Source organism: Arvicanthis niloticus, chromosome 8 (assembly GCF_011762505.2).
Source record: "Arvicanthis niloticus isolate mArvNil1 chromosome 8, mArvNil1.pat.X, whole genome shotgun sequence".
In the NCBI taxonomy this organism is placed as follows: Eukaryota; Metazoa; Chordata; class Mammalia; order Rodentia; family Muridae; genus Arvicanthis; species Arvicanthis niloticus.
Genome location: NC_047665.1, coordinates 28580637 through 28602103, shown reverse-complemented (window position 1 = coordinate 28602103; position 21467 = coordinate 28580637). Strand labels below are relative to the sequence as shown.

The window sequence follows — 21467 nt, the reverse complement described above, 5'->3', positions numbered from 1 at the left end:
GTGAAGAAGGATTGCAGGAAGTTTAAAGAGCACCAGCAACAAGGCCGTGGGTGCCTTTCTTTCAGTCCCTGCCCTCTGGCCAGGAGAGCAAAAAGGACACTCTGGCAGACAGGAGAGCGAGCAAATGAGCAATTCTAAAGACAGGAGTTTTCTCTAAGTTTCTCCCTGCTCTAAAAGGTCCCATCAAAAGTCCTTGACAGGTACTTAGGAGAGGGGAAACAGGACACAGGGCAGTCACACTCCCCTGCTTACTGGGAGAAGACTTGGAAGATGAGGCAGAGGGACTTTCAGATAACTCTGTCCCTACTGCCGACATTTCATTATTTCTTTGCGTTGGGAGCGTTCAAAATCCTGTCAGAACCTGAGATAGCTCATCAGGTGAAGGTATCTGCCTCGAGCCCTCGGACCTGAGGTGGATCACCAGGGCCCACAGGGTGGAAGGAGAGAACTGACTCCTACAGTTTGTCATCAGATCTCCACATGGACACCAGAACTTCCCACCTCCATCACACACACAAAACACATAATAAAAACATCAGTGAACGAGTGGTTGAAGTCATTTCTATCTCTTCCTGTCTCTCCCTGTCTTTCTCTGTTTCTTTCTCTGTCTCTTTGTCTCTGTCTTTCTCTGTGTCTCTGTGTCTCTGTCTCTCCCCCCCCTCCCAATCCCCACTGTCAGCCACATCTCTGGCTACCAGCTGTTTTGAAATACTCAAGTTAATTATTGTCAACCACTGTTGCAACTGAGTTCTAGTGCCCTGGACCTTACCCTCCGCTTAGGTGCTCCTCCTCCTGTCTTCTCTCTCTCTCCTTCCTCCCAACAGCCTTACCAGGTCTTACTGCTGTCCCAGTCTGTTTTCCTGAAATTCATCTGGCAGATTCCACATGTAGCTGAGAACATATTTGTCTTTATTTATCTGACTTATTTCATGGAATCCTTTCATTTCTAACAAATGGACGCCAGTTCTGGGTTTTGGAAGACCCTCCGCTGAGAACAGTTTGTCCACTACGTCAGTGGGCATGCTATCTCTGAGAAAGCACTACTGACCAGGAGGCCATGCCCAAGGCAGCTGTCCTATTCAATACATACAGATTCCTCAAATTTGTTAGATGTCTTGCCCCAAGAGATGTCATTTTGTCATTTTTTTTTTTTGAGACCAAATGATGTTTAATACATGGAACTAGAGCTCTAGGGCAGTTCCAAACGTCAGAAGAGGGTCTCAAGCCCTTGATACCACGGAAGGAGTTCTTTGCTCTGAAAACTGAAAGCTGGCACCACAGAGCAACTTATCATTAATACAGAGGGAATTCTCTTCAATTTTTTTCTAGAAGGACCAACTTCACTTCCTTTTGTTTTCGTTTGCAATCTAAATAGAGCCTTTTGCTACGCTTCTAAGTAAAATAATTGGATATTGAGGTTTCTCTATGCAAATATCTGAGCGCTTTATTTTTTAAAATGTAGAAGTAAGATGTGTCTGAAATTAGTGGCACAAATATCCCCGAGTAACTTCTTTTTCTTTTTCTTTTCTTTCTTTTTGTGGCAAATGTAATTCTAGGTCTGTGATGCATGAATAGAAGGAATGTTGAGCTGTCCCTCCTCAGCCGAGGGTTGGGCAGACAATAAACAGGAACAACAAATGCTGGGACAAATGGAACAGGAAGCACAAGGTATGGAGTTTGGGAAGGCTGTGGTGTGTGTGTGTGTGTGTGTGTGTGTGTGTGTGTGTGTCCAGGACAAGCTACTGCTCAATATCCCTGAGTCTCAGTCTTGCTGGAGAAGACTTGCTGGTGAGTCTTTGTAAGTCAGGGACAAGGGTTAGGTGCCAGGACAGCAAGCAGAAATGTTCATGTGGTTTTGGTGAACATGAGAAGAAGGCGAAGGCTAAAGGTGGAATTACAGGAGGGAAATGTAATTTAAAACCAACTGACACCTGGTAGTCTGAATCTCTTTCCTTCCATCTTTCTTGGAGCTTGGAGCTGTGACTGGCTTCCTAGGACCTTATTCTGTGCTGGAGAGGGAAGATACAATGGCCAATGTTTGGAGGGTGGGGAGAATATCTTTGTCCATTCAGTGTGGATTTCTTGTGGTTCTGGGGCTAGGACCCAGAGCCTTGTGCCTGCTAGGCAAGAACCCTACCACTAGGCTACACCTCAGACCCAATCAATGTGATGCTGAGATACACACAGGCTTCCTGGCCCCGCCCCAGCTGAGTGGGATGTTAGGCACGAGGAGTGCTGGGAGGGTTGTGTGTTCTCTGGCTGGCCGGAGAACACAGCTGCTTTCTCCTGAATTATCCACAGCTCACAGCAGCACACATGTCAACACCGCTAACAGCAATGTGGAAGGTGACTTTACACGTGATATAAAGCCCACAGAGGCTGTGGAAAGCAGGAGCTGTTCTGTCAAATTCCAATTACCATGATCATTAATGTCACCACAGGTGAAAAACAGGGTCATGTAGTGCTACCCCTGCTGTGTCTAACTTGAAATGTATGCTTTAAGAAATTCCCTCAGTGACAGAAAATTCCATAGTGCTATTTGGTGGATTACATACTGTTAGAATAATGATCTTTAGTTCAATAGTGCAGGGGATTCTTTAGAAACATCTGGTGATGCTTGAAACAGGGACTGTGAGGGTTGCCCAAAAGAAGTTCAAAAGGTTGGACAGTGATGGAAATTCTTTCTTTTTTGATCCCTGGTTTCAAGCTTAATTTTCATCCAGAGAGATACTCCTGAGACAGGGTTAAAATACCAGATCTTCCTCTACCTTGTCTGTCTGTCTGTCTCTGTCTCTCTCTGTACTCTCTCTCTCTCTCTCTCTCTCTCTCTCTCTCTCTCTCTCTCTCTCTCTCTGTGTGTGTGTGTGTGTGTATGCTACCTCATCTCATAATAAAGAGGCGATACCTTCCCTTCATCCAGGCAGAAGAGTGTGTCTCTTCCATCCTCCAGTAACAGGAAATGTCATGCTGTCAGGGTGAAGCACACTGAGCTTGTTTGAAATCCTGTGTTCCAGGCCTTGCTTCTTTCTTTGGGATAATTCCTGATCCACCACACTGATTCCCACAAGTGGGCTTGGCCAGTTGTCCCTGGCATAGTAAAGTAAGTACTTTACCCCTGAGCTACATATGCCCCTAGCCCAATCTGATCCTAAGGAACCCTAAAGGAATGGCCTGGTGAAAGATCACTCACTCATGGACTTTTATGATGCTCCTTTAGCAGGATCACATGAAATTAAAGAAACAAAATGATATTGATGGACTAATATTGAGAGACTCAAGTTGTGTGTGTGTGTGTGTGTGTGTGTGTGAGAGAGAGAGAGAGAGACACACACAGAGAAGCAGCTGCTTCTTTTCCCATAGTCAGTGTGAAAAGAGTAAAATCTACTAATTTTGAATTTTTGATAATTTGACATTTGCCTTTCTAATCTTAATTATCAAAATAACCTATTAAACAAATGAAGTATACAAATACTACCAGGAGAGGGAAAATGGCTAAAATACTTAATAGAAACAAACAAACAAAACAAAACAAAAAACTAAGTGGACTCTTTGAAATTCTTATCCACAAATGCTTTGTCTGAATTTCAGCAAGTCTCTATCAATTATTAAAGCACATGAATATGGACTCCTGTACTTAACTGTAGACATGTAAGACTATTAAATGTGGGAATAGAGAGATGGCTCACTGATATTTGCTTCACTATCATGAGGATCAGGGTTTGGATCTCAGTACTCACATAACAAGCTGGACATCTGGTGCACATCTCTAGCCCCAGCTCAAGAGGGAGGGGACAGGAGGAACACTGGAGTTTGCTGGCTTCCAGCCTAGCTAAAAAACCATGAGCCTTAGGTTCAGAGAGAGAGGGTCCCTGACTCAAAGGAAAGGGTGGCAAGTGTTAGAAGAGGCCATCTGATGACTTCTCTATCTTCTCTGCATAGATGTGTGCACATGCATATACACATGTGAATTCATATGCATGAATGAATAAATGGATGAATCTTTAAAAAGCTTCATTTAATCTATCTTTAAAAAAATAATACCCTTGGAACTTTTAAACTTCCATTCCAAAGTGACCTGTGCTTTTAATGATCTTGTCTTTCACTCTGATGGATAAATTGCTGTTTTTTTTTTAAATGTGCCTGTACTTAATTTACCTCTATGGTCTCTCCAGACATGCAGATGGCCAGCATTTCTCTGTTAAGAATAATTTTCTCTTATTTTTGATTCACTTACATTAAGTATAAATAATAATGAGGCTCAGTGGGATATCTCTACACATGCAGATAGCATGTCTGGTCCAATCCAGCCTTTAATAGAAAGGCAGGAAGTAGGGCATATGAATTCTCTTTATCCTTCGGATCAGGTCTTTCCTTAGGTAAGGCATTTCCTAAGGAAACTTGAACAATTGTCTACCCAGAGGGAATACAGAGGAAAAACTAAAGAAAAGATTCCACCCAGGTCTAGCTCAGTGTACTGGGGTCACACAAAGGCACATGGGTGTTCCAAAGGCAGCTGCGTTACCCCAAAGCCCATCCATCTCAGAATGGTGAGAACTCATAAAACAAAACCAGGTAGCTCTCTGCCGAGACTCACAGGTCACTTGGCTATAGAGTCTCCTCTCCCCAGCAAGGTTACAGCCTAAATAATCCTGAGGAGGGGCCTAGTGCATCTTGTTTGAGGAAATTTCTGAGACTTGTGAGTTTTGTTCCTCCACCTGGATGGAATGCTTCAATTTAAAGGATATAGGTCACAATGAGGGCTATCTCATGTATCTCTGACCTCTCATCTATGGGGCAAACAATGGCAGATTGTGCTACACTTTGTATCTGGAGTGTTCTTATTGAGGTCTGGGCCGCAGTCAGTAGTGCTGGCTTTCGGAGATTGGCTGGCTGGGAGAATGTTATGTCACTTGATGTGTGCCCTGGAAGAGGATATTGGGACTCTGTCTCTGCCCTTCTCTGTGCTTCCAGGCCACTGTGAGATGAAAAGCTGTGCTTTGGACACGGGTCCTCACTACAATTCTCCAAACAACAGAGCCAAGCAACCATGAGCCGAAATCAGTCTTGCAGATCTTTATCTCAGGTACTTTGACATGATAGTAAAAGCTGTGGAGCACAGGCTGGTCCATACTTTGTGAAGATTACTGTGGTCATAGAACCCTTTCACCAAACATAGCCTTGTACACGGGGACCAGACAAAGGAGAGCTGGGGTTTTGTTGTTTCAGTTTTGGTTGTTGTTTTTGAAGTCAAGGATGAGAACTGAGTAAGGTGAGCCCCAGGACATCTTTTCAGAGAACTCCCACTGTTCCACAGACCTGTTTAAACTCCACTAGAATAAATGAAGTCTTTCTTGCTGTTAATCCCTCTGACAGATTTTAAGCCAGAAAGAATTCTGTAGTGACAAATGCTCAAAGAGTCAAGATATCGCTTCACAAGGCATTATTATAAATTCAGCTTTTTATATTTTGAACTTCTTTAAAATAAAATATACTTGTATAATTTTTTTAAAAAATAAAAATATGTTTGTTCTCATAGCTAGATTGTGTTTACAACACATAGAATGGCTTTAATGCTTGTAGAGATGCATTCAGCTTGGCTGGAAGAAATTGCCACAATGAAGGTCCCTCACTCCAGCCTTGGGATGAGGGCCGGGAGGGACAGAGAAGCTGAAGAGCTTCCCTGAAGCATGCTTGTCTCTTTCAGAGCCTCAGTGTTGGGTTCTAGTGAAGCATAGGAGAGCCATCTGGTCTCTGTGCCCCAAAGGACATGGCTAGGGACAGCCTCAGGAATTCAGACTACTTTTGAAACTGTAGCAGTAGCTACAAAAGCAAGCAAAGGAGAGCTGAGCCCTCCACACAGCCTCTCAGCAGACTTCTCTCTGCTTATAATCATTGCCTGTTACTTTTGACTCACTTACATTAGTTGTATTTCTACACCTAGGGTATTTCTGCACATGTAGACAGCATGTACTGGTTCCATTCAACCTTCTCCATAATCAATACTTTACTTTCAGATCAACTTTTCTTTTCTTTGTTTCTACACAGGATGTTGTATCTTTTTGTGTTTGGCTTATTTCCTTTAACATAATGTCCTCCGGTTCCATCCATTTTGCTACAAATAGTCAGGTTTTATTCTTTCTTCATGTCTTAGTAGCATTCTGTTGTGATTGTATGTGTGGGCGTGCATGAGAGAGAGAGAGAGAGAGAGAGAGAGAGAGAGAGAGAGAGAGAGAGAAAAAACTACATTTATCCACACTTCTGTTTTGAGCACTAGGCTGCTTTGAGTAGCTCTGCTGTGTAACTGGCTATGCCCATATCTCTCCTGTCCTATCAATTTCACATCCTTTTCATATACACCAAGGACTGAGATAGCTGGATCCTATGGTAGTTCTATGTGGGACTGTGAAAGGATGGCTTAGTTTCTGGTAGAGCACTGGCCTGAGATAGCCAGAGACCTAACGGGTGTCCATGTCTTCGAGAAACTGCATATATTTCACCATGCTCCCAGACTCCAGGCTCCTGACACTGGCAAAGACCTCCATTGATCCGTGCCTTTCAGTCACATAGGGCAACGCCCCTACCTGTGGTGGATAGCCCTAGCCTCTTGTTGTCATGGTAATTCCACTCCTGGGAGGGGCTGCGAAGGAGGAGTGAATCTTGTAAACCTTCTGTCCAATCAAATTTGTTAAATAAAGGCTACAGCCAGTGATTGGGCAGTAGAAGAGGAGTGGGAGGAGCCAGAGGCAGGAAGAGGAGAAGAGGAGAAGAGCTGTTGGAGGAGTTGGGAGTTGGTGGAAGGAGAGAAGACGAAGAAGACCTTGACCTAGGAAACTGCAAGTTGTTAAGAGCTCTCTTAGCCGGGGAATAGTGTAGTTTAATGGTAAATCTGCCCAATCTAGGCATGCAGCATTCATTTGATATTTATTGACTTGTGTCTTTTCTTCTATGGACTTCCTATGGGCAAGAGATTTAACGCAATACCTACCAGCCCCTCCACAGGTAGAGGGTGTGACTACAGGCCTCAGCCTCAAGAGATTCCATATTAATGAGATACCTGAAGGCCATAGCATATTAAGGGCATAGCCAATTAAGTATTTCTTCCCAGACCCTCCTCCTTCCTCCCTCCCTATTTAAGTCAGGCCTGCCCTGACCAGCGGGAAAGTGCAGCCAGATCCATCCACTTTCCGCCATGACAACAAATCTTGTAAAACCATGGACTTCCTTGTGGGGCCCACCGTAAGGAACCATGGACTAAGGCCTTTGACTAATGAGCCACTGCCGCAGCCTAATCTCCCACCAGAAGACTTCTCTACGTTCTCATCACGGAGGCCGCCAATCCAAGCAAGCTAGCCGAAGTGAGTGCCCTAACAAAGAGTCTCTGACCGATGGGGCCCTGTCGGGGCTTTAAGCCCTGCTCCCGCAGGACCTTCAGATTGAGATCTCTCCGTGTCTGGGTGGAGCCCCGAGCAGCTTTTCGATCCAGTGTCTGCCCAGCTCTGCGTGGAAGGAGCTCAGTCAAATTCCCATGCTTCTGCCTCTATGAGCCGTGGCAGACACTCGGGAATCACAACTCCGCCCAACAGGACCCATGCCTGCCCACAAGCGAAAGCTATCAGCCACACAGTTCTATTTTTTAAGTTCTACATTTTAAGGAGTCTCCATTGTGGCTGCACACATTTATGTTGCCACCAACAGTGGATGGAAGGCCTCACTTGTCCTCATTCTCACCAGTATCTTAATTAAAAAAAAAAAAAAAAGTTTTGGTAGTAGTGGGTACAGCTGGGGTAAGAGGTGTCTTCTTGTAGTTCTAGTCTACACCAAATGATGGCAGCACTGAGCCCTTTACCATGTGTCCCTTGTCTGTTTTGTTTGTTTTGTTTTTGATTTTGTTTTGTTTGGTTTGTGGAAACTTGGTTTCTCTGTATAGATTTGGCTGTCCTGGAACTTAATATGTAGACCAGGCTGGCCTTGAACTCACAGAGATCCTCTGTCTCCTGAGTGCTGCTGGAATTGAAGGTGTGAACCAACACTGCCTAGCAAGCTGTTTACATTTGAGAAGTATCTGTTCTGATCTTAAGATTGTTCTGATCTGTTCTGATCTTAATCTCATTTTAAGATTGGGTTGCCTGGAGGTTTTTTATATGCATTTTTGAGGTATATATTTAGGGTACTAATCCTTCACCAGATGAATATTTAGTAAATATTTTCTCTCATTCTGTAGTTGTCTGGTTTTTTTCATTATTTCCTTCACTATGCAGCTTGTAGTCTGACACAATCATATTCGTCAACTTTTGATTTTGTGTTCTGTCCTTTGGAGTCACCCAAGATTCACTACCTATGCCAGTATCTTGAAGTATTTCTGAATAGTCTTGCAGAGTTTCAGGCCTAGGCTTTATTTCAAGTTGATTGTTAGATGCATGAGAAATAGAGATTCCATTTTGGTCTTCTGCTGTGACTACCCAGGGACCCATTTGGTCTTCAAGTCAGGATGAGGTACAAAGGGCATTGGGACTATGAGCACAGAAGTGAAGGTCTGGGATGAAGAGTGGGGTCAAAGGTTATGGCTTAGCAGAGGAAATAGTAGGTAGGCAATACAAAGTCTGGTATTCTAATGCTAACTACTGGTTCCTCCAGATATGGTTGCCCCCAAGGAGCAGATCCTCAAGCTTTCAGAGTGATGCCTATGATTAGGCAGTGGAGGGAGAAAGGTGGGACTGGAGGTTTGACTGAGGGGGTTGCAAGTCAAGAGAGGGAAGAGAGAAAGATGGGGGAGGAAGAAGCTGTTATATACCAGAACAGCATGGCCAGAAGAAAAAATAAGGAACTTCATAGCTGGAAAATAAGTTAGCATAGCCCTAGATATGCCCAATCTAGCTTATGGCTTGTTAAAAATAAAACACCTGGATTGTATGCCTTTTACACCATACAGGCTCGTTAGGATTATAAGTTCTTTCTATATACCATTGCATTCCACTGTTACTGAGCCTCGGCGATCTGAACTCGGGTTCCCAGGCTTTAGTCACTGAACTATCTCAATAGACTTGTAACCTTATTTCAATGAGAAATTAACTTATTTCATCAAGTCAGGTTTGCTTCTATTTTATACAATGCTGGTTAAGTATCTCTCTCTCTCTCTCTCTCTCTCTCTCTCTCTCTCTCTCTCTCTCTGTGTGTGTGTGTGTGTGTGTGTGTGTGTTTGCCTGATCCCCTAGTTATCTCACTGGGCTCATTCTTAGGGTTCATGGAGTTCCCACGTCAAGCTAACTTTCTGTTCAAGGTTCATAGTCACTCAGCACCAGTAGGTGCTGTCACTTCAGGATGACAATACTTAGCACCCTGAGGATGGTTCCCTTTTCCAACTGATCATTCTAGACCAGTGACATTGGAGACAGACACACTGCTTTTTGTTGGTTGAATGGTTATTGGTGTAAATTGCCTTTTAGAATGTGTAGGCTTTTCATAGTCTCCCCCTTTTTTCTCACTGGTTCATAAGAACTCTCCACAGAGCATGGATATGGTTTTCAGTAGCCTGTGTATTCAGATAACAGCACTCCTCCAACTTGGTACTTGCCTGACTTTGTGTTACTGTGATGTCCAAACTCATCACTTCCTGCCACCCTCTGCCATCCACTGCCTGCCCTGCTCTGAGGAAACGATTAAAGAAGTTGTAGTTTTCCTAGTTTCCCCTATATCTGAGAGAGACACAAATGTAGCCACTGAAACCTAAACAAACACAGCCAGAGGGATTTCTAAACAAGTCCTCCCTCCATATTAAAAATAAATAATTGTGGCTGGTGTTTTTCCTTCACAGTCCAATAAATCTTGGATGTAGATTTAATAGCTGGAGCTCTGGCAGTCATTTTGCAATATGGAGAAACAAGCAGGAACATCAAAGTCCTGCTTAGAAAGGGTGATAGTGGGAAGGGTAGTACTTATGAGTCTGTACACCAAACTGGATGTGATGTGAAATAATTATTAAATACCTTTAGTATTTTAGCAAACACTGGTTGTCTGTTCCTTGCAGGTGGACGTTTTGTCCACCACACCACTGACTTTATTTGGAGAATATTCCTTATGCTATCTGTAATAGATTCGACTTCTACTGTGTGTCTCCAGCTTTCTAGTGATTCATCCCAACTGCTCCATCTCTTTCACACCCTCATTTGCATTTCAACCACCCGCTACCTTTACACAGCCTGCTGCGTTTCCTTCAGATGACACCCTCTTGTTTGTAGGCTTGGTTTATTTTCTTGGTTTTGATTCCTTTTCGTCTTCTATTGTTTAAAGGAAACCCTGCAAGGCAACTTACAGCTGAGAGAACTGGGTAGATAAGCCAGGACTGTACAGGCTCCAAAGTTGGGTTCTGTTTTCCATGGTGGGGTTTCAGATAGCATTTTTCTTTAACATCTGTGCATCTTGTGGTACTTTCTGAATTCCATGAAGATGAACTTTGTCAGGAATAAAATTCAGAGAACAGAAGGTGACAGGATGACAGAGCGGAAGCCCTTGGAGGTTAGCAGTGGAGGAAGCACATTTTCCCTGGCTCATGTGCCAGGAATCACCCACCATCTGCCTGCCCAGTGGAAAGTTTGTCTCCACCACTGCAGAGTCTAACTTTTGTTCTGAAAATGTTGAGAGCATTTAAAATTTTTGGAAAAGCTATGAACCACAGTTTTGGGGAGGGGGGGGGAAACAGAAAGATTTTTAAAGTAAATGAGCTGTTGATGGGAAGACTACTTGCTCTGTAAAGTGCTAGCTGTGTGAACAAGAGGACCTGAGTCCAGTTCCCAGATACCACATTAAAATATTGCTGAACATGGTGGTGGTGTGAGCCTACAATCTCAGCACTGGGGAGACAGAAACAGGAGGACCCCTGGGATTTGATGCCCAGCTGAATCCAGAAGCTCTTTGTTCAGTGAAAGCCCTTGTCTCAAAAACTAAGTTGGAGAATGATTGAGAAAGACACTTGTTGTTGACCTCTACACGCACATCACACACACACACACACACCACACATATCACACATACCACACATCACATACACTTCACATACATACCACATATACATACCACACATACATACCATACACCACACACCACATACACATACCACTACACAAAATAGATCATAAACACACATACCATGTACCACACAACACACACACATGCACCATACCCCACACATACACACCACTCTCAATGAATCAGCTGTTGAATTTAAATCTTATTATTTGCATCATATTAATCTAGCTTCTTATTTATACACTGACAAAATATATTTTTATCTTACTGCATCATTAAACTAAAATATCAATCTCCAAGGAAGCATCATTATTTAGAGGAAACCGATTAGACAGCAAGCCAAAGAATATGACTTTGTCTTCTGCCAATTAATGGCTGCACACACTCAGATGTTTTTCCCTCCCCTGTCTGAAGGATGCTTACTCAGCCTGCAAGTGCTTTGTGAGCACTCAATACGATGCAAGTTTGTATGAAACTGGCAAGTTCTGTGCTCACATAAAGGCTATAATTACACTGTGTTGCATCCTTCATGCTTGGAAAAGCCTTTAGCTCATGTCACTTTCCAAAATGTAGCAGTTATAGAAATGGTGTAAGATTTTAAATTCAACATAAAAGAAATGCAGCCATTACGACACGTTAATTCAGGGCTTGTGGTTCTTGTTTGGGAAGGGTGTGGCAAGAAGACAGATCCTCACACCCTGAGCCTGTAAGAGAAGAGCTGTGTGGGTAATCCAACCAGGTCCACCTGCTCGAGCATGGGTGCTCATCCTTTCATGTTTATTCCCACATGTAGTTTACTTGCCAAGGCATCTTTAATAGAAGAATGTTGTCATGGGCGTGTCCCCTCCATGTGCCATTTTACTTTTTCTGCATTCCAGTAGTCAACTGAAGTCTGGAAGCCATAAGTAGAAAATTTCAGAAGTAAACTCTAACATTTACATACCTTTAATTACAGCACGCACACACACTTGTATGCTTTCTTGTTGTACCAACAAAACATCATGACTAAAAGCAACTTGGGGAGAAAGGGTTTTATTTTATCTCATACTTCCATGTTAGCCATCTTTGAGGGAAGTCGAGGCAGGAACATAAGAAGATGCCCGGAGACAAAAACTGAAGCAGAGTCCAGGGGGAAGCGGTATGTACTGGTTTGTTCCCCCTGGCTTTCTCAGTTTACTTTCTTATATAACCCATGGCCACCTGCCTGGGGCTGACACCAACATAGTGGGCTTGGACACCCCACATCAATCATTAATCAAGAAAATGTCACCTAGACGTGTTCACAGGACAATCTGATGGAGGCAACTACTTAATTGGGGTTCCTTCCACCCAGGTAACTCTAGTTTGTGTGAGGATGACAAAAGTTATTCAGCATTCTACACATTTTCTGTCTTATTATTGGTGAATGTCTCTACAGTGCTTATTTTACATGTTAAATTTCATTACAGGTGTTCATATGTAGGAAAATACATTGAATATGTAGAACTCAGTGCTGTTCTCATTTTGGACATCCACTGGGGGTCTTCACAGTGTTTCCTGAGGTGAGGAGACCACATTCAAATGAGCCTTATTCATAATTCACTCAGAACAACTTTGCTTCATTATACCTCCCCTGTGTCTTTTCTACATAAACTTTTTGCAAGCTCAACTGAGCTCATCATTTCATCTGCAAATATTCAGCAAGAATTGCTGATATTCCCCTCACAATACGATTGTCACATACTGTGGTGGTTTGAGTAAGAATGGTCCCCATAGACTCATATCTGAATGCTTAAGGAGTAGCATTAGGAGGTGTGGCCTTGTTGAAGTAGGTGTGGCCTGAGTGAAGTATGTATGATCTTGTTGGAGTGGGTGTGGCCTTGTTGAAGGAAGTGTGTCACTGAGGGTGGGCTTTGGGGTTTCAAATGGCCAAACCAGGCCCAGTGGTTCTCTTTCTGCCTGCCACCTGGGGATCCAGATGTAGAACTCTCAGCTACCTCTCCAGCACCATGTCTGCCTGTGTGCCACCTTGCTTCTTGCCATGATGATAATGGATTAAACCTATGAACTGTAAGGCAGACCCAATTAAATGTTTTCCTTTATAAGAGTTGCAGTGGTCATGGTGACTCTTTACAGCAATAGAAACCCTAAGATACAAACATAAACAGGCAAATGCATAGTTTACTATCAAGTCATAGTCAAGTTTCCATTTTATCCACAAGACCCATCATTTGACTTCCTTTGTATCTGGTTCAACAAAGACAATGGTAAGCTTACACCTGTGGGTCATTAGGTTTTTCTATTTACCAGCTCTCTTGAGAATTGTCTGTGGTGGGACTGGCTGGACATTCTGCAGGGTCTCCACCTCAGAGTGGGTTGACAGCAGTGGGTTGATAGGTGGCTCTGCAAGCTCCTAGATCCCCATCTGATCCTTGATTGCTGGTTCTAAAGACTCATCATCAGATTCAAGTCCCTTTTCCCAGTGGAAAAGCAATATAGGTACATGGTACAAACTTCTTCCATTAGGACCACCACCACCACCACCACCACCACCACCACCACCACCACCACCACCTTCTCCTTCTCCTTCTCCTTCTCCTTCTCCTTCTCCTTCTCCTTCTCCTTCTCCTTCTCCTTCTCCTTCTCCTCCTCCTCCTCCTCCTCCTCCTCCTCCTCCTCCTCCTCCTCCCTCTTCTCTTCTCTTCTTCTTCTTCTTCTTCTTCTTCTTCTTCTTCTTCTTCTTCTTCTTCTTCTTCTTCTTCTTCTTCTTCCTCCTCCTCCTCCTCCTCCTCCTCCTCCTCCTCCTCCTCCTCCTCCTTCTTCTTCTTCCTTCTTCTTCTTCTTCTTCTTCTTCTTCTTCTTCTTCTTCTTCTTCTTCTTCTTCTTCTTCTTCTTCTTCTTCCTCTTCCTCTTCCTCTTCTACCTCCTCCTCCTCCTTCTTTCTTCTTCTTCTTCTTCTTCTTCTTCTTCTTCTTCTTCTTCTTCTTCTTCTTCTTCTTCTTCTTCTTCTTCTTCTTCCTCTCTCTCTCTCTCTCTCTCTCTCTCTCTCTCTCTCTTCAATACATATACAGGTTGAAGTTTCTAATTAAATTCTGAAATACTGCTAAATCTGAGACTTTTGACAATCAGACATGTCACATATGGAAAATTCCACACCCAAACTCAAGTGACAGGTGGCAGTCAAAATGCAAGTACACCAAAAATATTGTATGTGGGCTGATGGCTGATGAAATTCCCTAGCAGGTAAAAAACAAAAACAAAAACAAACAAAACAAACCAAAAAACCCTCTTCTTCCTACATAATAGAAAGAGAGAATCAACTTACCCACATTGTCCCCTGATCTTCAAACATAGGCATCGATGTACATGCATGTGTATGTGCATTTAATGTGCATGTGTATGCATTTAGTGTGCATGTGTACACACACTAAGTGAAGAAAAAGTGTAAAAATATTTTTAAAACATCATATAGCATTAATTTCAGGCATATATTATAAACACATTTTGTCTTGGATCTGATCTCTAAGATTTGATCTCATCACAAATATGCAAACAGTCCAAAATGAATTGAAAAAAAATCCCAATCAGAAAACTCTTCTGGTCTCAAGCATCTTGGATAGAGATAGCCTGAATCTCTGAGTTCACTGGGGCCTGAAGAACAGTAGCCCTCTATTGTGTCTGAGCTAGAGCTCTTCTGAAGAGGTAGAAGCTTCCACAGAGAGCAGCTGCATCGAGAAGAGTATCACGGAGATCAGCTGCACAGGGAGCACCTGCACAGTGTAAACTACCACAGAATGAACCTTCCACACAAAGAAGCTGGGTTTTCAAAAAGCAAACCCCAGTTTAGAACAGACATGCACTGAATAGTGAAGTTCCCCACATCTCCAGTATTATCCACTTAACATTGCTTCTCAACAGTTCTGTGTTACAGTCTTCTGGCCAATTCAATCAAGTTCTGGGCCCGCTGATGCTGGGACTGCCCACACCTGACCTCTTGTACTTCTTCACATAGCATCGCAAGTCCTCCTGTCTTGGACAGTGCCTTCCTTTGCTCTCTAGGAGATCAGATGGCCCAGCCTCACCTTTTACATTCTCTAACTCATGTCTAACACCATCTATTTCTCTGTCCTGTTGTCTCCTGGAAAAAGAAGGGAACACAGAATCACACTCCGTTAGCCATTGTGACGTAGTTTGTTTAATACCCAAGCAATAAAAAGCACATAAAAGAAAATAAGCTTTTATCCTAAAAAGTTTTTTTTTTCTATGCCAGCAAATAAGGTGGTGAGAAAGCCACCTTGGCTTGATCAAAAATAGCTTGGTTCTTGGACATAACAAGGCTTTTTTGTGTGTGCAATATGCTCTCATTAGTCTTGCTCCACCCCTGTTCAAGAAATGGATGATCTTACATCCTTTGAGTATATCTAGAGCAGAATGGAACAATCCAAGAGGGAAATGTTTAGGTGACCAAAAGTCATGATTTATACCAAATGCCACATGGTGAGCTTCCAGAAACATTGACACTGGGTTGAAAGAACTGTTTTAGCTGGGTGTTTATGATGTATAGTCACTGTCCCTGGAGACCTGTGTGTGGCCCAAAGCTCTGAACTTGGGTTTTCCTCTGACACAAGAGAACTCTCTTCTCTAACAGAGGGAGGATAACTGAGATGCCAGAAGGATTAGTGTTGCTTCACCCAGGTTATAGCATTTAAACTGGTGTATTTGGGGCCAAAGTGTTGTTACTTTGCTTTAAAAAGGTATAATCAAGGTAACAGTTGTGTTGGTTCAGGCTGCCATAGAAAGATCCCACAGACTGGATGCCTTAGAGAATCAGGAGAGATTTACTTGTCCCAGTTTGATAGGATGTGTAACCTGATGACCAAGGTGGCAGATTGTAGAGTTCTACTAAGTCTCTTTTTCAGAGACATCATCTACTGTCTGTGTTCTCACAGAATGTCAGCTAGTCAAATGCATGGGGCTCCATCTTTATCGCCTAAACACCTTTTAAAGCAGTGGTTTTCAACCTTCCTAATGTTGCAACCCTTTAATATCATTCTTCATGCCATGGTGACCTTCAATCATAAAGTTATTTTGTTGCTACTTCATAACTGTAATTTTGCTGCTGTTAGCAATCATAATGTAAATATCTGATAAGCAGGGTGTCTGAAACGTGATCCCTATGAAAGGGTCAATCAATCCCCAAAGGGATCTCCATCCACAGTTTGATAACCACTGTTCTAAAGGTTCTACCTCCTAACACCATCACTCCCAGGACAAGGATTTCAATGTAGGAATTTGGAGGGAGGGGCAGACAAATATTCAATAAATAAACATTAACTTAAATAACTAAGTTATAATCAATAGGGTAATTAGATTAGTAAAGAGTCTAATTTATAATTTGGTGAATTATATCACTAATGAAGAGTTTGAAATTTAAAATTGTTCTTATTAGATACTTGCGGTGGTGTCCACCTGTAATGTCAATACTGAGAAGGCTGATGCAGGAGGATAATGAGTTTTATGGTTTATCTTGTCTCTAAATAAATGGGACTTCTGGTGTTTTGTTTCCTTGAGTTTATTTCTCTTAATAAAACATCACTAATGATGCTGTGTCAAATTGGAGAGTGAGACACAAGAGATTTTTCTCTTTCAGTCACTGGGACTTGGATAATAGGAAAGCTGTTGCCAGGCTGCCGTTTGCAGAGACCCCCGTTCTTACACTTGACTAATGCCCTTTCTCCTCTGCAGTCTGTTGTCTCTGAACTAATAATGGTGAGCTGAATCCCTGCATCAACCCCTGTGCCTTTTCTTTCAGCCAGCAGACTGAGCATGGTTTGTCCATTCAGTGAGGGGCCCCTGGGTAAGCAGGGCCCCTCTTTCAGCTCTAGGGTCCTTGTGATTAAAATACCATAAGCAAAAGCAACTTGGGGAGGGAAGGATTTATTTAAACTTACAGCTCTCAGGTCACACTATCACCGAGAGAAATCAGGGCAGGAACTCGAAGCAGGAATGCTGTTTACTGGGTTGCTCCTCTTGGCTTCCTCGGTTAGTTCCTTATCCACCCCAGTACCACCTGCCCAGGAATGGAACTTCCGTCAGTGGGCTGAGGCCTTCTGCGTAAACCATTATTCAAGAAAACGTCCTATAGACTTGCCTACAGGTCAATCTTATGGAGGCATCCTCTCAATTAAGACTCCCTCTTCCCAGATATGTCTAGCCTTCTTTCACGTTGACAAAACCTAGCTAGGACAGTGTCATATGGGCAATACAGGGCTGGCCAGTGATCAGTGATCCCCCAAATGTGTGTCCTGTGCTGTCCATCTGTGTTCCAGACTTACCAGCAAGAAGCACCTGTAGCAACTTGATAACAGGTGAGGTTCAAGGAGGAAAGTTAACATGTAGGCTTTCAGCGGGGTCATTTATGTCACACTACACACATGGACTCACCACTTGCGGAGTTTATTCATAATTTATATAGTCGTGTGTTGAAATTCTGCATAGGTCAAGGAGAGGATTCTAGTAGAGCCAATGAAAGAAAGGAGCACTGTCACATGGGCTGACCTCCCAAAGGTTTCTGAGAGCACAGTGGGCCTTGCTGCTCTCCAGCTCGGAGCCCCAGCAGCTCCACTCACAAGGTACTGGGTCATTGTATTTTTATAGTCTCAGATGCTTTCTTATTTGCTTCCCTCTACTCATTTTTAATTTTTTATTGGCAAATGTTACTTGCATACTATGGATTTATGACATGCTCATACATACGCATGATGCATTTTGATCACATTCACCCCGTTATCCTTTCCTGTCTCCCTCCCACTCTCACTGTCGACCTTCCTCTTCTCAACTGGTCTCCCTTCTTCTTTCCTATCTTTTCCCTTTAAATGGTCTAATACATTGCATCAAGTTTACTTAAGGAGCACGGTGAAGTGTTGTTCCAGGAGGCACGGGGCACCTTACCAGTGGCTACACTACTGTAGAAAATATCTTTTTCTTTCCTCAGAAAGTTAACTGCGCATAATTCCCCAGGGCAGAGTAGAGTCTCCTGAAATCCTCCACCTTCCTTGACAGATGTTGGCAAGCCCAATTCTGTGCAAGTGCTTGTCATGCAGGTAAACCACGGTCACTGGGAGTTCAAGAATGTGGCAGTCACGCCATGTTTGGAAGTCAGTGTCCCATACCTTTCCCTGCGTCCCTTTGCATCGCACATTCCTTCCCATGCCATCGTCTATGATATTATGATATTACTTGAACCTTGGGAAGGGAGATCTAGATTTGGCTGAGTATTCATCCCTCACCTATTCTCACCTCTGCAATTACCATTGCCCACTACAGAAAGGAGCTTCTCAGACAAGAGCAACATCAATGAGAATCTGTATAGGCCTAAACGTAGTTATTTGGGAGGAGTTTGACAAGCGTATCATGTCCATTACGCAAAAGAATAACCATAGCTTTCCCCAGAGCCTATTATCTCCTGAGTCATGGGCTTTTGATCATGGTTTACAGTACCATGCCTATATTTCTTCCTGTGTAGTCTGTCTCCAATCCAATCAGAAGGAGGTTGTACTGTAATGCACTGGCTTGTCACTACTGTACCAATGGGTACATCTTGCCTGGCAGGCAGATAGTGTAGCTTGGATTGTCTATTGCTGAGTAAGACTGTTGAAGACTTTTCCTCCCCAGTAGAACCTTCTAGTACTGTGAAAGATAGCCAGAATGTGTGCGTGTGTGTGCGTGCACGCGTGCGCGTGTGTTTTTGTGTGTTTGTACATTCTCTTTCCTCTTTTGGTTTCTTTATTCTCTCTCTCTCTCTCTCTCTCTCTCTCTCTCTCTCTCTCTCTCTCCTCTTCCTGTTCTCTTCCGTCTCTCTTCTTTTTCTTTCTTTTCTTATTTCATAGCCCAGACTGTCGGGCCTTGGCCATTTAACCTGCACCATCAATCATGTAGGATGCAGGTAGAATGCATGACTGACAAGTCTCCACCTCCAGAGATTAAAATATTAATGAGTTATCTAAGGCTGGGGGGCATAGCTAATTAAGTTATTCCCTCCTCTTTTCCCCCTCCCTATAAAATTCAGATTCCCCTAGTTTTTTTTTTTGGGGGGGGGGGGAGCGCACACCATCTACACCCATTCACCACGCCATGAACAATAAAAGCTTTGGAAAACCGGACTCCACGTGTAGCCTGGGCCTGCCGCTGCCAGGTTCCCAGCTTTTGGAACCCTGAACCTTCCTGAGGCAGCTGCCCCTCCCGCAGCAGCTGCATGAATGTGGGACCCTCCATCAGCGGTGTGGGAAGCCTGCCTGGGACCCTGCCGGGCCGCCGTGAGACCCCACCGCCGGACTCCCCCCATGAGTTTTTTTCCCACACCAGACTACACTCAAACTCACAGCAATCTTTCTCTCTCATGCTCCTAAGTATTGGGATTATAGGTATGAGACACCATGCCTAAAATGTGTATTCTCAAATGAACTGATGTATTTTAATGCTTAGGAGAAGTGAACAAAATATTTTCCTCCTGTTTTCCACCTAGGTTAAACTCAAAGATTAACTAATGTTCTGTTTTGTGTCATTGAGTTTGGGACCCAGAGTCTGCATCCTGAGCATTTGCTCTGTCACCAAGCTCTATACCTGCCCTTTAGACCTCAGAGTTAAAGCACTGAATTCTACACATCGTGCACAAAGACAATCTTCTACAGAGATTTACAGGAAAACATTTGTTCGTTCATTCAGCAGTGGCACTGCTCTAACCTATAGGACTTATGAGTTGCACAGAGAAAATAATCAAATCCACAGAAAGGGCATTCTAGAGAAGACCCAGTGGGCAAAGAGTAGGGAGAATAGAGACAAGGAATTGCTGTGTGCTGGGACCATCCTGCTCAAGCTGCCACGCCCTGTAGGCCAGCATGCAATGAAGAAATGCAGGTTCCATCCAGTCTTCTCATGTTGGCTAAGGCTCTGAACACCTCTGCATGACTTAGGCCATGATGTCCCACCATCCTGACATCACGGCACACTTTCAATGGCAAGGATTGGATGATGTCTGTGGTAGGAGAGGGGACAGATGGAGGAAGTACACCAAGTTCACTTGACTAATGGATGCATCATTAGAAAGAGACACCTGAGCAAAGATTTTAAGAAATATGAGAATATCTTGGAAGAAGGTTGGAGGTTCCAGTCAAAGGCAGAACAAGGGTCAAGACCCAGAACAGCAGACATGCCTGACATGTGGACAGTCCCTGATTCATTTTGTTTCCATGGAAAATTTTTTTACTTAATGATATATATATATATATTCAGTCAAAACCATTCTTTGAATTTTGAATCTGAATTACTTCATGGGATAACAACATGCCACTGCGTTATCTCTGGTGGCAGAGGGTAGTAGCAGGGAGGGCCCAGGAAGTCCTGCAGTTACTCAAGAAAGAGCTGAGGTCACATTGTGCCCTGCTACAGAGCTGGGCCTGGGGCAAGTTGGGCACAGTCAATGAGTTTTCCTTGTGATCTTTTCAGTTTCTAGTGGAATCCCCATGCTCAAACGCCACTAAAAAATAAGGAGCATGAGTGCTGGAGTGATGGAAGGAAGTTCACGTGGCTGCATCTGGGCCCTCATGGAAAGCAGGAGACGACACAGGAGTACTCAGAAGCTCTAGGAAACCAGGCCACAGTGTGGAAGAAATAAGGAGCTGTGGTAGTTTGAATTAGAATGGCCACTGCAGGCTCATATGTTTGAATGCCTTGTCTGCACAGCTTGTTAGTGAACTTTTGGGGAAGGATTAGAACAGTGGCTCTCAACCTTCCCAATGCTACCACCCTTTAATACAGTTCCTCATGGTGTGGTGACTCCCAACAATAGAGTTACTTTTGTTGCTACTTCATAACTGTAATTTTGCTACTGAATGGAATCTCAGTTCCTAAAACCATAGGGAATGTATGTTTTCTGATGGTCACAACCAGTAGGTTGAGAAACGCTGGATTAGGAGATGTGGCCTTGTTGGCAGAGTTGTGTCGTTACTGGTAGACTTTAGAAGTGTCAAGTGACTCGTGCCATTTCCAGTTAGCTCTCTCTGTCTCATGGTTGTGTCTGAAGATATGAGCTCTCAGCTTCTGCTCCAGTGCCATGCCTGCCTGCCTGCCTGCTACCATGCTCACCAACATGACAGACATGGACTCTACCCTCTGTAATTGGAAGCCTGAAATAAACTGTTCCTTTTATGTTTTCTTGGTCATGGCTGCGATAAGACAGGAGATAAGAATGGTCTTTCATGCCCACAAACATGTGTATGGATCATTCACATCAGCCTTCTTTGTGTCACTGTCTCCTCAGTGCAGAACACTTCCGCTGTCTCCTTGTGCTCACAGCTCTTTCATTTTCAAAGATGACAAAGCAGATGATTTTGTGCTGTCCCCAAGTACATATTTACCTACTATTTCCTCACAATGAGCTTTCAAGTTATATATTTGCAAAATTGATG

The 21467-nt window shown here is 43.4% G+C and overlaps 1 long non-coding RNA gene across 3 annotated transcripts; it reads left to right on the top strand.

Annotated features, from left to right (window-relative positions):
- The first annotated feature begins 782 nt into the window (after positions 1-782).
- LOC143443317 (uncharacterized) lies at positions 783-21209 on the top strand. Of its 3 annotated transcripts, none has more exons than XR_013112174.1 (5): positions 783-833; positions 1557-1668; positions 3015-3100; positions 4972-5083; positions 20506-21209. It is a non-coding gene; the product is annotated as an uncharacterized LOC143443317 (long non-coding RNA). The 3 variants fall into 3 exon arrangements; XR_013112173.1 differs by having other exon boundaries at positions 824-887; XR_013112172.1 differs by lacking the exon at positions 783-833 and having other exon boundaries at positions 897-1668.
- The last annotated feature ends 258 nt before the right edge of the window (positions 21210-21467 follow it).